This window comes from Gallus gallus, chromosome 4 (genome assembly GCF_016699485.2).
Source record: "Gallus gallus isolate bGalGal1 chromosome 4, bGalGal1.mat.broiler.GRCg7b, whole genome shotgun sequence".
NCBI lineage: Eukaryota > Metazoa > Chordata > Aves > Galliformes > Phasianidae > Gallus > Gallus gallus.
In genome coordinates this window covers 58,212,421-58,226,840 of record NC_052535.1, presented here as the reverse complement: position 1 = coordinate 58,226,840, position 14,420 = coordinate 58,212,421, and the positions used below count along the sequence as shown (strand labels likewise).

General features: G+C 40.3%; 1 protein-coding gene across 2 annotated transcripts in view; it reads left to right on the top strand.

Annotated features, from left to right (window-relative positions):
- The window catches only part of UNC5C (unc-5 netrin receptor C), a 245,191-nt gene that overhangs the window by 130,284 nt on the left and 100,487 nt on the right, over positions 1–14,420 (top strand). The gene's annotated exons all lie outside the window — the stretch shown is intronic.

The following is a 14,420-nucleotide window of genomic DNA, read 5'->3' as shown; positions in this document are numbered from 1 at the left end:
TTGTTCTCTAGGCAACTATTCTTCCTTCTTTCAAAAAAGCTATGTACAGTACTCCGCCCTACCTGTTTTGGCAATAATCTTTTAATGAAGATATATACAAAGCAGCTCATTTGATTTTTCCCATTCTTAGTTTACCGAAGTGTATATATCAGTGCCAGGAAAAAATAATAACTGAGGGGATACTTTGAGGCAAGAAAGTTCTGTATGAGTTTGTAAAGGAGGCAGAACAGCTTGGGGACTTGTTGCAGGTTCTGCTAAGTTTGTATTTACAACCAGTTGTTACTTGGGTTGTACTGGTGAGGAGCCAGGACTGCTTACCCATGTCAGGGGCAGCATGAGTCTTTTAGGAACTCACCTGTGCTTGGATGCTGAGAGCAAAGACTAATGACATTCAGTCTCTTAAAGCTCTGTCTAACTCTGAGACAAAATGCTGCTACGTGGCACTGATGTACTGCACTTTATTGCACTGTGCTGCTCTGTGCGGTCCTTACCCCAGTGTTTTTCCTGCATATTCCATGCCTTCCTACAATTTACTTATGCTCATCTGAGAATTATTTCTGAGCTAGAGGTGGGATGTTGCTCTGGCATTTGGAAACAGGGCTTACATAGCAGAAGAGTGGCACAGACTGCCCAGCCAAATGTCTGCAAACATATCAAGCTCATAAGCTCATCTCACACCTTGTGTCTTCCATATCAATGGCCTTTGGCACTTCTAGGAGAAGATTCAGCAGAGATGCTTTCTATAGAGGAGAGCAGCTCCATGTGGAAGAATGTCTCTCAGGTTTACTCAGCTTGAATTCTCAAACAAACCAGAATGAAATCAATAAGCTTTTTTTTTTTTTTTAGAAACCATCCTCATGATTCATTTCCTAGAACTTTTATGCAGTGAATCTTCAATACATATCTGTTTGTGTGCATGCATAGCTGGCGGAAACAGTCAAATCTTGTTCTTCCCATAAGGCTTAGTATGCGTAGGGACTGTCAAGGAGTCTCTGATGAAGGGCAGAGAGGAACTTGAGGAGGATTCTTTAAATGTCATTCTATTTTGGTGAGGGAAATATCAAGTTTCTTGTCTTCAACTCAAGGCTAATGCCAAGGCTTTTTGTTTTATCTTTTGTGTATTTCATTATTTACTTAGCAGGGAAATGTAAGACTAGTAAGGATACTAGGATGAGTATTTTGCACCTGGTGATCCCACTGAAATAACCTTGAGTGTATGGAAAGGTTTGCCTTTAAGCTTGCATATATGGAAAGCTCAGGCTTCTTCCATCTCAGGCATGTGCATCACTGAAGTGCAGCAGGGCAAGGACAGCAGAGTTGGATTTGTTTGATCCAACTATTTCAGGCACTTTACATACCATCCCTGTGCAGATCCCAGGCCAAACAAAATTGCAGTGAGCTTACTGAAAAAATGGGGCTAGTCTTTCAGAAAAAGTGTCCTGATAACAGAGAAACTCTTCCTTTGAAAATCGTGACCCCCATGGGCTGATGCCTGCTTGCACAGATGCAGCCTGTGGGCTCAGCTTTGATGTGAGGTTGTGCACATTGGCAGGGGTACTCCCTCAGGCTGACCTTCAGCCAAGGCTGAGCAAGCAAAGCTGGAGAGGCTGGTGTGCTGCCTGTTTTCACAAAGGAGGGGCTGATAGCAGGCAGAGGGGGCAAACAGCCAGGATTTCTGATGGCTGTAGTGATGGGATGAGCTCACGTGGAGGGCTCAGCCTTTACATAGTGATACTGAAGCACTGAAGTTGAGGGATGGAAGGCTCTTGTCTTCTGGTTGACTCTCCACAGTTTGTGGCTTACACACACTGGAAGATGTGAATTTGAGTTAAAATAGTGAGGAATGATAAATTGGATGCAGAGGTTCTGTCAGATCAAACAGGTGCCCATACAAAGTGCTGTTTACAACTGTGAAAATAATCTATGTTAATAATTAATTGTTCAATTAGTAAAACAAATGTTACAAAGTTAGGCAGCCTTTTGTGCATGTGATGACAAGGATATATTTCTGTGTCTATTATCAGTCCAAGGCTGAGAAATATTATTTCAAGCAAACCCTATTTGTTATTCCTCTGGCTTACCCTTTTCTTCCCCCACCACCTCTAATGGCATAATGCAGGCAGACACAAGGTACATGCTGTGAATAGCATTAGATGAAGATTGAGTGATGTGTATAGTTTCACTAATACCAGTAGGTAGCACAAAAGGCCCCAGAGGTGTCTGTGCCAGGTAGCATCAGAGCCCCAACTTCTGCACGTTTTCAGAAGGAGAAGCAAGCTGGCAGAATTTCTTGCAGAGGGCACAGAAACAACATCTGCTGCAGTTTTATTTAGTTTGCCCTTGTAATGTTATTATGTCCAAAGCCACAGTGGTTTTTATTGCAGAAGAATGCCAAAAGTGTGGTGTAAGCAAATGTAACTTTTTGATAAGCCTTGGAAATGTACGGATGCAGCAGGTACAGATTACTCCGTCTACAGTGCAAGTCTTTTTTTTCTTTTTTTTTTTTTTTTTTACTTTAAATATTTGAAAAAGTTCAAATAAATCCTTTTCTTAGCGGTTTTTCTTAGAAAATGGTACACACCATAAAGATTTCCTAAACCTTTTGCCGGGAGCTCACAAATCCCTGATCAGGAGCAACACAACAGCTGGACTGTTTCTGGGTACCCTATTGAAATCTATAAAGTTTTTGTACAAATCAATACTGGAAGTAGAACCATAGTAATCATTCTTCTGATTACCACCACACATGGGATTCCTAGGGCAGCTTTCATGGAAGGATCTCAGAGAAACACCTAAATGTTAACAGATGAAACCTCCCTGCATGCTGTCAGATGAACCTAGTGGGTGTGATGATGTTATGACCATTATTCAAAGGAAGGTTACCAGTGAAAGACGGCAGCTTAACAAATGGATGGGACCAGCTTAATAAATGGCTGTGCCCTATATTTGGCGCTCTCCTTTCTCAACAAACGATCCAGCCCTGCAAGCCTGCCAGCATGGTCAGCACTTTTTAGGCTGCTGCCTGGTGGGCTGGGAATTTGAACTTCATGTATTTTAATCCCTTTGCATTTTGGGAAAGAAATTAGTAAGCTAGCCTGCTTATTCATATTGCCGCAATGCTGAAGCTATGCAGAGGCAGTGGGTATGACTGTAGGGCTGAACAACTGCACCGGTGCAGACCTGTTCCCTGGAGGAGATGCTGGAGGCATCGCCTGTGATGTGACAAATGTGCTGGTGCAGTGTGCCAGAGTGAAGGAAATTTGGATGTGGGTGCAACGCTGCGGCAGTGGGTGCCTGTACTGACATCAGGAGGGAGGAGGCAGAGCTCAATGCGTTTGTGTAATGAGTGCTGGGGAGAGAGACGTGATTAATAAAGGTCATTATGGAGCTGGATGAGTATAGAGATAGCTAACGCCTGTTTTAATAATCCCAGAAGGCTTTGCATCTTTAAGTAATGGCAGTGACAAGAAAGAGTCAAAAATAATTATACAGTAGTAAAAACCAGTGGTTTATTTTATTACAAAAAGTGTAGTGCTGGAATTTTCAGACATTTCACACTGAAGGAAATGGTGAGACATTTTGGAATGGAGAAAAGGCAGTGAAAGAAAAGTGGATCTACATATTTCAGTGCTTTGTTCTGGTTTCCTTCCATCTTTATCTTTTGAGACCCTATGTGTGCCAGCACAGAAAGATTTAATAGGTGTTTGCACAGTGTGTTTGGGCTTCATTCTTATTGTAGTACTTGAACACTAACAGAATAGAGCTAATAAACAATAATTATATCAATAATAGAGCCACACAGACAGATATGTAAAAGTTTGTAATGTGAAAATCAATCTCAATGTGATTAATTCGAGAGTAAGGTATATAATCAGGATTATAATAAATTGTGCTGGTTTTCTAGCATGTGTCTCTGCCGTTCACATAAAAACCTCTGTCACAACTGTTGCATGTAAAATAGCTTGGCTGTATGTGATTTTCTACAGATATTCTTGCATCAGTGTAGTGTGGAAATTGACTGTTTTGGTTTACAGATTGGCTTGACTTTGACAAAACAATTTCACCATTGGAAATGAATTAATCATAGAATCATAGTAATAATAAGGAACTAATAGTAGTAATAAAGAACTCCACATATATTTTTGAATATCAAAACAAGATTGAATTCAATAGGAGACAGACTGGAAAGACTTTTGCCAAATGTGTGATACACTATTATGTGCTTCTTAGAGTTTGCAGTACAGCTTCCTACTAAGCACATGGTGTTCTCCTACTGCTCTCCATTTATATATTTGTTTAAAGGAGAAATAAATTAACTCAGAAGAACAGCATAGAGTGAGTGTTCTTGGCTTCTATTGTTTGTGATCAAGGAAATAGGTCAGGCAGTAGGAGTTAGGCAAAAAATGAAACTTACAACAAATAAATGTGTTACATGGTTCTGGAAGTTATTGCATGGCTCAGATTGAGTTTCATTTGTGAGGTGTTAGCAAATATCATGTGCCATTGGCATTAATTACTGAATTTGATGTTGCATACTTCAGTGTGCCTTGATAGAATTTGCAGAGCTGTACAGGAGATAGATGGCAGGGAAGCAGGAACCGCTTTTTATGGCAGTGTTGCTAGGTCCCAATTGTCTAAAGTGCTTCTCTGCATTTGTCAAGACATGTCCTGAACTACAACATCAAGTCCAAAACTGACAAAATTGTTCTGTGTTTCAGAGATGTACTTGCATGGGACATTCTATGAGAATAACTGAACTGATTCTGGATCCAAGATCCAAAACCTTAGGGCATACTGAATCTTTGTGTTTTGTTATAATTGTGAGTAAGTGGCAAATGTGAATACAACAAATTTGTTGCACTTCTCTTGACTATATGGTTCGTGATGATATAAAATATATATTTAGAAAGCTATTACTAAAGGAAGATTAAATTGGGAAAGCTGTGATATTCTTATGCATTGAGTGCATTGAAAATGACTACTTTGCTGAATCTAAATTTTGCCTCTTAAATGTAGGTGTAGCATATCTCATCTCCTGGAAGTCTACTGTGTTAGCAATAGTATTCTATTGTTTAGTGTAATTTCGGCCATGAAAACTTGTAAACTGAACACTTCGAAAGCAGCTGTTCCGCTGAATGTATTAAGCAATTTACTTTAGGTAATGTAGCCTATAAAATTTTAATTTTGGACTAAATAAACCATATCCTTCAGCATGACTTTTCTACCTTGATGTTCAGAAAATGAAATATGGGCACATTTAGTGAATTTCTTCTCCAGGATGCTCCAGTGGATAAGGGTCAATAGTTTCCTAATGAAAGCAGTCAATAGCAATTTCTCTTAGTAAGCACAAAGAAAATTAGCATTATACAACAAGCACCACTGGCAAAACTTTTACATGATTACGTGGTTAGACTGTTACAGGCTTTAGGAAATAGCTATAGCAGGTAGCATACTGACTACTTAATAGATTGAAAACAGTTTAATTATACCTCTGTTGACAGGAGAAGTATCATCAAAACCAGTGTCTAAACATGTTGGCAGCAAATGTACATATATTTGTGTGCAAAGGTAGGCGTGTTTACTGCACTGTTTACGTTATGCATTTGATGTCTTAAGACATGAAACTAAGCAGACATTTTGCTGTGGAAAACAAGCTGAAATGATTTCCTGTCACAGTTCATTCATGAATACTGTTCTCACCCTAAAAACTTGACATTTCTTGATACTGTTATGGTGGAATGTTATGTGAGTTTCCCTTGCTCTCCTCTAGGGAGAAGGACTTCAGCTGGCATTGAAAAATCTTGCTCTGCTGATGGTGACTGATGTGTCACCTGGAGCTCCTCAAGGTCTGGCCCTGCGTGCCTTGGTCTTAGGACAGCACAATGTTGAAATGATGTAACCTAAAGTATTAACTGAGGCTGTCTTCCTACATGAAATGAATATTATACTGTTAATGTCAGCCCAAAATCCCACAGGGGACATAGAGTCTCTCCATTGACTGGAATCACTGGTGTCTAAGACTGAGAAGGTACAGACAGAGATGTTGGTAAGGGTACAAGTAGTTAAATAGATGGGGACAGAAAGTAGTTGACTATCTTCTCCAAAGCATCTTATCTTCACCAAAACACGGGTAGCAATTTTCTGAGGAAGGAAAGACTGAACTATATATAGAATGGTTTTATAAACAGGCGTAAAAACAAGCAACCCTGAGAACTGGTGAACACCATCAGCCTTTGCTTACTCCTGTTTAGTCTTGGTGTCAGAATAGCTTTTCACAAAGGACTCTGTGTCAGATGTAGGCTCTGAGATGTAAGAATTTGGAATTCGTTAGATTTCATTAATCTATTCAGAATATGTTAATAGCCTGGGAGACTTGGTTGTGTGGTGTTCATCATCTTTTTAACTCCTTATTTTTAATGCAGTTCTTCTAAAGCTCTTATCTCTCTTACGTCTTTTCCAGAGCAAATTATGTCTCACACAGTCAATACCAAAATCTGTACAATCTATAGCATAGTATTGATGTGGGACAGATGAAGAACTCAACTATTGGCAGAGTGAGGAATGGAGGAGCATTTTTAATGTGGCTGAGATGTGATTGTGCCAAGGGCCCTTTGTTCATCCTGATTCCAAACCAGTGCTTCATCACATCTAAATATCAGGAAGAGAAGCAAGTAAAACCAGGGCAGAATAGAAAGATTTTGGAAACAAGTCTCTTCCAGATGTTATCTAAGACTATAGGATTTTGTACTGTGTATATTGATTATTGATTATTGACATATTGCATTTGGTAGGCTGAAGTAAGCTAGCTCAAACTGAACACATGAGTAATACTGTTACAGTGAGAATGTCAGTAAGTGGAATTTTGGTAACCTACCGATCAAAAAAATGCAGTACGGGTAAAACCAGTTTAATGTGTTGCTGTTAAAGACTAGTGTTTCATCTCTTAAGATCTTGAGAAAATCTAACTCTTAGAATCACAGTAAGATAAAGTAACATGCAAAAGTACTCTTAGAATGGCAGAAGGAAGAATTCAGGCTATTTTATGGTAGCACAGCAAGCGCTTGTTTTTTAGCAGTTTTGAAGTTCCATGTTTTCATGTACTTTTTTCTTTGATGAGAAAAGTAGCTTAGCACTTGCATTATATCATTTACTTTCAGAACTGTCATTTGATCGAAATATTTAGAGCATGGATGGGTTATTGAAGTTTTTATTTTATTCTTGATAGACTACAGATTTGCCCAGCAAAGGAAGTTGTTAGGATAAATTTTTCTTACAAGTGATTCATTCCACAGTTCCCTTTCCAGAAAGCACAACTTTATTACATATTCAATCTCATCCTCTGCTGTTATACAAAGAGTATACCACAGAGATATGCACTGCTTGTGAGATAAGGCTTTGCTCTTGGTCAACCGTGACTTTATGAATAACCAGGCAGAGAATCTCTCTTGCTGCTCAGCCTGACTGAAGGACATATTATTGTGAAACCTTGGAATAGCTCCTCAATAGGTACAAGGCAGCGTCTTACAGTAGCCAAGAGCTGTGTAGGGATTCATCCGACTGCACAAATCCCATTTCTGCTGGAGAAAAAGGAGCCGAGCCGTTTGAGAACACTAGAGCAAGTTAGAAAAGATATTTTATGCTGTGTAACTACATTTTTGAATAATATATATATTTTAGTCTTTTTTTCGTGGAATAATTCTAGTAGGAAAATAGAAGCCTATGTAAAAATGAAGCCATGGCACAGTATATATATCTGTAATTTAGACTGAAACACAGTACGATTATCCCCTATCAAGGCTTATAAATGAAGGATATTTAGACTTCAGTTCACAAATCCATGCTTGTCAAGGTAGGGAAGTGCTCGCTATGCAGATGAGCTTAACTCTTGCCACCCCAAGTTAACAGCCCTGTTATTATGAGCAAGACTTTTTGCCTTTCTGGTCCAGGATTAGATTAAGCTGATATCAAAGGACAGTTGTTACAGGTTTTTCTTCACTGTGTCTGTGTGTTTTGATTGATTTCTCATGCCACTAGCCTTCCTTTGCTTGGATGCACAGGTTCACATGTGCACTGACTCCCCTTGTCTCTTTATGATGCCCTTCTGCCCTCAGTCCACAGCTACAAATGTCTTCTTTTTCTCAAGACTGCTGCCACTACCCCTTGACATCAAAAGACTAGTGACAGGCTGTACTATGGTGCTCTCTTGCAATTCTTTCAATGTGACCAATTCCTTCATTATTTCCAGAAAAGTGAAGTTGCTTTTTTTTTTTTTTTAAATTAACTGTATTCTCAGTCCTATTGAAAATAGCAGGAGAAAAGCGTTCTCAAAGTAGCAACCTAACAGTGGGTAAATTATAACCTCTGTCCCTTTCAGAGCAATAGGAAATTATGGCCGTTTGGAGAGATGGCAATTCTAGATGATATTTTTTATGGTACAATCACATGCTCATGCTGGAAAAATAAATGCTCAAAGTAGAGAGAATCACTGGAAAAATGCTAAAAGGATCACTACCACCACCAAGCCCAGCTTCTGTGTGCTATTTCAGTGAGTCCTTGGCTATTTTGGGCTGTTGAGTACCCAGACATACCTCAGTCTGTTTTTCTCTGAGGTGCCCTTAGTACAAATACTAGTGAAGGAACAGCACTGTGGGTTTGATTCAGGTTTAGTGATGGAAGCAAAATATCCAGGGTCAGCTCATAACGTACTGAAGACAATCCTGTCTCTTATTCACTGCTTTTATTACCCACACAGATTACAGTGGTGCAGTGCCTGCAAATACAATTCAAATGGTGATGTAGACGCAGATTTAGCTCAAAGAGAAGTGTAATGCATCCATCTTACTCTGTAATGAGAAGGAAACGGTCTGACACCCACAGGCCAAATTTCTTGAAGGGCTCATATTAAAATAAACTCATACATTAATCAGTTTGTTTGCATTGTCTCAGAGAGAAAAGGTTCTTTGATCAAAGTCGTAAGCTCATTACCAGCAGAAGGTCAAGTGCCTTCCTACTAGAAGCATAAGTACTTTGTTGCATCTGTGCCTAAATTCTGTGATTTTTGGGAGGCTGTCATTTGCACATAGCCAAGGTTTTAGCTTCAAGGCTAAGATCACTCTGTTTGGATAGAGCAGGAATCTAGTGAAAGGTCTTTGTCTCTGCAGGACTTCAAAATATTAAGAGGTAAAATACAGGCAGAGAGAGAAAAAAAATTACAGCTGTGATCATATAGACCGAATGGCTCACCCGTGGGTGCTCAAATCATCCATGGCAGAGCTGGGACTGACCTTGTAAACCCTGTGCATTCATCTGTTGTGGAGCTCAACTCCCTTTCCCTCAGGACAATGGGTTGTTCTGTGAGGCTGGACTCCCTTCTTGTGCAAGAGCGGAAATCGTCTTGTCCGTGCCTAACTTTGTGCTGTCTTCTCATGGGCTGACTGAGAGCAGAGGGCACAGCGGCTGCGGAGTCCTGTTCCCACCTGGCATAACCTTGCACTGAGAATTGAGATATCATTGCAATGTGGGACACAGCTGCCGGGAGCTGTAATGGAGCGCACTTTCCCATTTCCTGGCAAAATTGATCTAGTCAGCACACAGTATGCTTTACAGCAATGATAATCAACCATTCCGTAATGATGTATGATTGAAAAATAGTGCTGGCACTCCCAGTCTGCTCTCACTAGTTCTTCATATTAATGGACAGCTTTGCCAATTTTCCCTCTCCACGGGGGGGAAATCCATCCAGGCAGCTGGGCTGTGCTTAGTTCAGCAAACCTTGGGGCATACTCTGCTTGCTCCACAGCAATGGGATCAGCAGTGCCATACATTCACTGGCATTTTCCTGAATCATTTCAGAGATGCACCAGGTCCAGGCCATGGTTTTAATGGGGATTGCTGAGAGTTTAGTGCAAATCATGGCATGCTCTGGGCGGCAAGGATATGAAATTGCAGCAGTTGCTGCCAGTACATGACCTGGGGATCACAAGAAGACCATCTTCCATCTCCCCTGCTTCTCTTGAATGAAGCAAGAACTGTTCTCAACACAGCCACTAGGAAGAAAAATAATAGGTAACCCACAGGCTGTGTTGCTATTCCACTGATATTGACTGACAGCACCAGGACACTGCAGAACTGCCTTTTTCTAGCTGTCAACTGATCGGTTGTGACAGTCCTAATAATGGTTGTGTCAGGAGGCAAGCAAAGAGATGCCACAAATGGATTGCACGTGTATAATTGCTTCAAAAACAAATCTGTTAATAAAAGGAGATGAGAAAATTGACAGAAAGAAAATAGCTTATTGCATGCAAATTTTCTCTAGCTTTCGTATGCCTTCTCTCTTCTTTTTACTTTATTCGGGTCACTCCTCCTAGGGGGAATCATAGTCAGCAAACTGAATATGGGGAGGATGTCTGTATAATGAATAATTACAATGATGTGTTTTTCACAACAATAGTCAAGTTCAGACAGATGGATTTGGCTGAAGAGCTGTTACCTATCTGATAGCTCTTTTATGTTGTTTACCCTCTCTCAGCTCTTGGAGTTTAAAGGCAATGAAGAAGATAAATGAAGAGGCCCAGAGAGCATAAAATCCCTTTGCCACATTTCTTCTAGGGTCCCATGATGTCCCACATGCATTATCACTCTAGAGGAAATTCAAGATGCTGCAGCTTTTCTTCACAAAAAATGCCAACATTCACAGTGGATGGGAAGGATTTTGTTTTTTCCCAGTCCACAGCATACCAAAATCCACAACTGTTTCAGAGTCACAGTGCTTTGCCTTCTGCATGCTCTCTGTAAGGTTGCGAGTGTACATAAGCGGTTGCGTAAATGGGCATTTATGGAGTTTGTGACTAACAAATATACTTAAGCTGTGGAAAACTGAGTCACACAGAAATAAGATAAGGAAGCTGAAGCAGAGGAACAACAAGAAGAAAAAGTGGATAATACAGCTGATGGAACAATAAGGCGAGTAGTAGATAATTTGAGAAAATTGTGCCAAATGATGAGATCAATGCTTTTCTTGATGATGAGGGCAATAGTTGACAATAGTGAAAGCAGCTGCAAAACCAATAATACAAGCTCAGACATGACCTGTAAATTACCGACTTAATTAAAAGAAAAAAAAAAAAAAAGGAATAGAAAAATAACATCTTTGTCTCTGAGATGTATGAGGAAGAAGAGACCATTGCTGACGGGAAGATGGACAGGTTTTCTGGCACAGGAGTACTGTGCACTTGCAGAAACTGCTTGATGTGTCTATTTTGCACCTAGCATTTTTTTTCCCTGTACCGAATTTATGCTACAAATACAAATTTCAAAAAAGGTGTCTGGGGAACTGTTATTTTCAGATTTGTAAGGAGATATTAGAAATGGCAAATGATAAGAGCAGTAATAGCAGCCAAGGGAAGTGGAACAAATATGAAGAAAGATTTGGACAATAATCTTTGATGTTGGTCATTTAACAAAGATAAAGAAGACTCATTTTGTAGCTGACTGCTGCAAGCCATACTAAGATAGTTTATGGCTTTGTCAGTTCTTACACTTTTCATCAGGTTGTTTGGGAATGTGGCATTTACAGGGTGTTATTTAAAGACAAAGTGTGCTTTGTATTTATGCTTTCCTTAATTAAACGCTGTGCACCAGGGCTCAGGGTTCAGCAGAGCAATTGCTGCATGAGCTCTCTCCGCTTGAGCAATGAAGAGCAAGTTGCTTTACATGACAGCATTTCATCTCTGTATGGCTGGGGACAGTAATGCATGAGCAGCAGGTGAAGGCATTAATCTCCTTAGCTATCCAGAAATGAACTGTCATGTACAGCAACTTGTTCTCTGCTCCTGCTGCTACTCCTCTCCTTTCACATCCAGGATCATCTGTACATGCATTAAGCATATCCTTGGGGCAATGACATTTTTTCACCTGGGAGTAGCGGGCCAGGGAAATATGAAGCCTCAATCTGCAAGGCCAAACAGCAGTGGTGGCTGTGAGCAGTTCAGAGGCAACAGGATGGCGCAGGACATCTTGACAAGCCTGCAGATGACATAATCTGCAGGGTGCCACCGGGGAGATCCACAGGACTTGGCAGAAGCTGCTGTATGCAGCATAGTGGGCAAACAGGTTGGTAATTGGTTGTCTCTGCAGTGGGTGCAATACCAAACCCCGACTACTTTCAGACTGGGATTTCTGCTTATCTGGCCACAGTGCAGATTTTCCAGCATGGCAAGGAGAATCCTGGAGGAAAACAGGTGCCAGAACAGGTTGCCCAGAGAGGCTGTGGAGTCACTTCCCTGGGGATTGGCAAAAGCTGCCTGGACTGATCAAAAAATCATAGAATGGTTTGGGTTGGAAAGGACCTTTAAGATCATCTACCTCCAACCCCCCTGCTATAGGCAGGAATACCTCCCTCTAGGCCAGGTTGCTGAAAGCCCCATCCAGCCTGGCCTGGAATGCTTCCAGGGAGGGGGCATTCACAACCCCTCTGGGTTCCAGTGTCTTAACACCCTCATGGTAAAGAAATTCTTCCTAATATCTAGTCTAAATTTACCATAGTATTAGACACCCTGCTCTGGGTGACCCAGTTGGAGCAGGGGCTGGAGCTGGAGCAGATGGACCTAGAGGTCCCTGCCAACCTCAACCGCTCTGTGTAGTCACTTAAAACTCAGCTGTGGCTACAGGACAGTCATCACACGGAGCAGTGTAACTTTAACATATCAACAGAGATGAATGTAATAGTGGTTTGTGGTTTTTTGTATGGATTCAGATTAATTTTACAGTGATGGAAAGAGTCCTCTGTTGAGTGCGCATAGGGTGAGAATGTTACGTGTTACCAAACAGCAGAGGTGGCCTTGGGAATGAAGCAACTCAGCTAACAGAGGATTTGTTCATTAACAGGAAGCGACAGCCCAGGCTCCCAAGGCAAAATGCTGACTATCTTGCTCTTACAATACCTGTTTTCAGCTGTGCTATAATGTGTTTTGGCATCAGCTTCACGTACAGTGGGAATCTAACCAAAATACACCCCTTGCTTTAAGTATTAACAGAGAGCTTCTGAGGTTTCTTGCATACAATTACTACCCAAGTGCACAGCTGCTGTTTTAATTTAGATATTTGCTTGTATGCTGTCATTTTGCCTCTTCAAAGGAAATGTGGCTCAGAGGGTAAGACTGAACAAGTGCAAGTGACTTTTTTTTCAATGTAAGATCTTCACATATTGAGTCTAATGATAGAAGCTATACGTTTTCTATCCTTTCTGTAGCAACAGAACAGATATTTGATTTAATGATACTGTGTTCTTCTGGTCACAAACTAGAAACCTGCTGAACAAGATTACCTAATGTCAAAATTGGCTTGTGATGTTCAAGCCAAATAACCAGTAAAAGCTCTATAAGTGGTGAACCACTTTAAACACTAGTATTTGGTCAGACTCAAGAATAACACAGGAATAGCTCTTGCCTTATTAGTTTCTTTGAATATTACAATTACTACTGTAATTGTACTACTGTGTGGATGGATGGATTTTGTATGAATATAGGTAAAAAAAGATGTAGTTAATTATTCTGAGAGTCATGAAAGTAAACAGAAATACTTAAGTTAGATGATGGCTTTTTTGAGAGCTCCTATCTACAGTCGTTATCTATCTTCTTGGCTATGAACTTTTTGCATTTGTAAGAACATAGTGGGATTTCTGAGTAGTAAAGTTGGCTGAAATTGAGGGAGAAAAAGAAGAAAAAAAAAAAAAAGCATGGGGAGAAGATGGGAAGAAAAAACCCAAAAAGGTAGAGAGCATTGAAGAAAGAAAGGAGAGGATTAAATGGGGAATAAAATATATGACAGAAAACCAAGAAAAGTGGTAAAGAAGATCAGACATGAGGAAGCAGAAGGCGGGATTAATATATTTATGTCTTATGTTTAGCTTAGGTCTGTGTTTTTCTAGTGATGGCATTTATGATCAGAACTTGACAGATTCAGCTGAGGTTGAGTATCAGCTTCCTTGGAAAAGGCTGGGGAAGATGGGGAGGGAGATTAGAAGGCTGATTCATTGCTTCTCAGCTTGGATCTGACCTGCTGAGAAGCACTGATAAATAAACAGCATATAGTAATACAAAACATGTCCAGAAAAGCCTGCAAATGAATTGCATTTCCATTATTCCTTGACAATGTTTCTTTTTCTTTTTGTTTTGGATTCGTCCATTGACATTGCTGTATTGTCTTTTTGAACCTAGGTCTGCATTTTAAAAATCAAACACAAAGACATTCCTTCTCTTTTAGTGAGAACCAAGGCTCTGGCTCAGGCAGCAGAGTTACAAGTGCAGAGAGTTCAGACATCAAGGATTTACATTTTTGTACTAGATAGAGGTAGGAAAAAAAAATCATAACTTCTTGAAATAATGTGAGCTATTAATGAGTAGTACTGTTTGTTTGTTTGT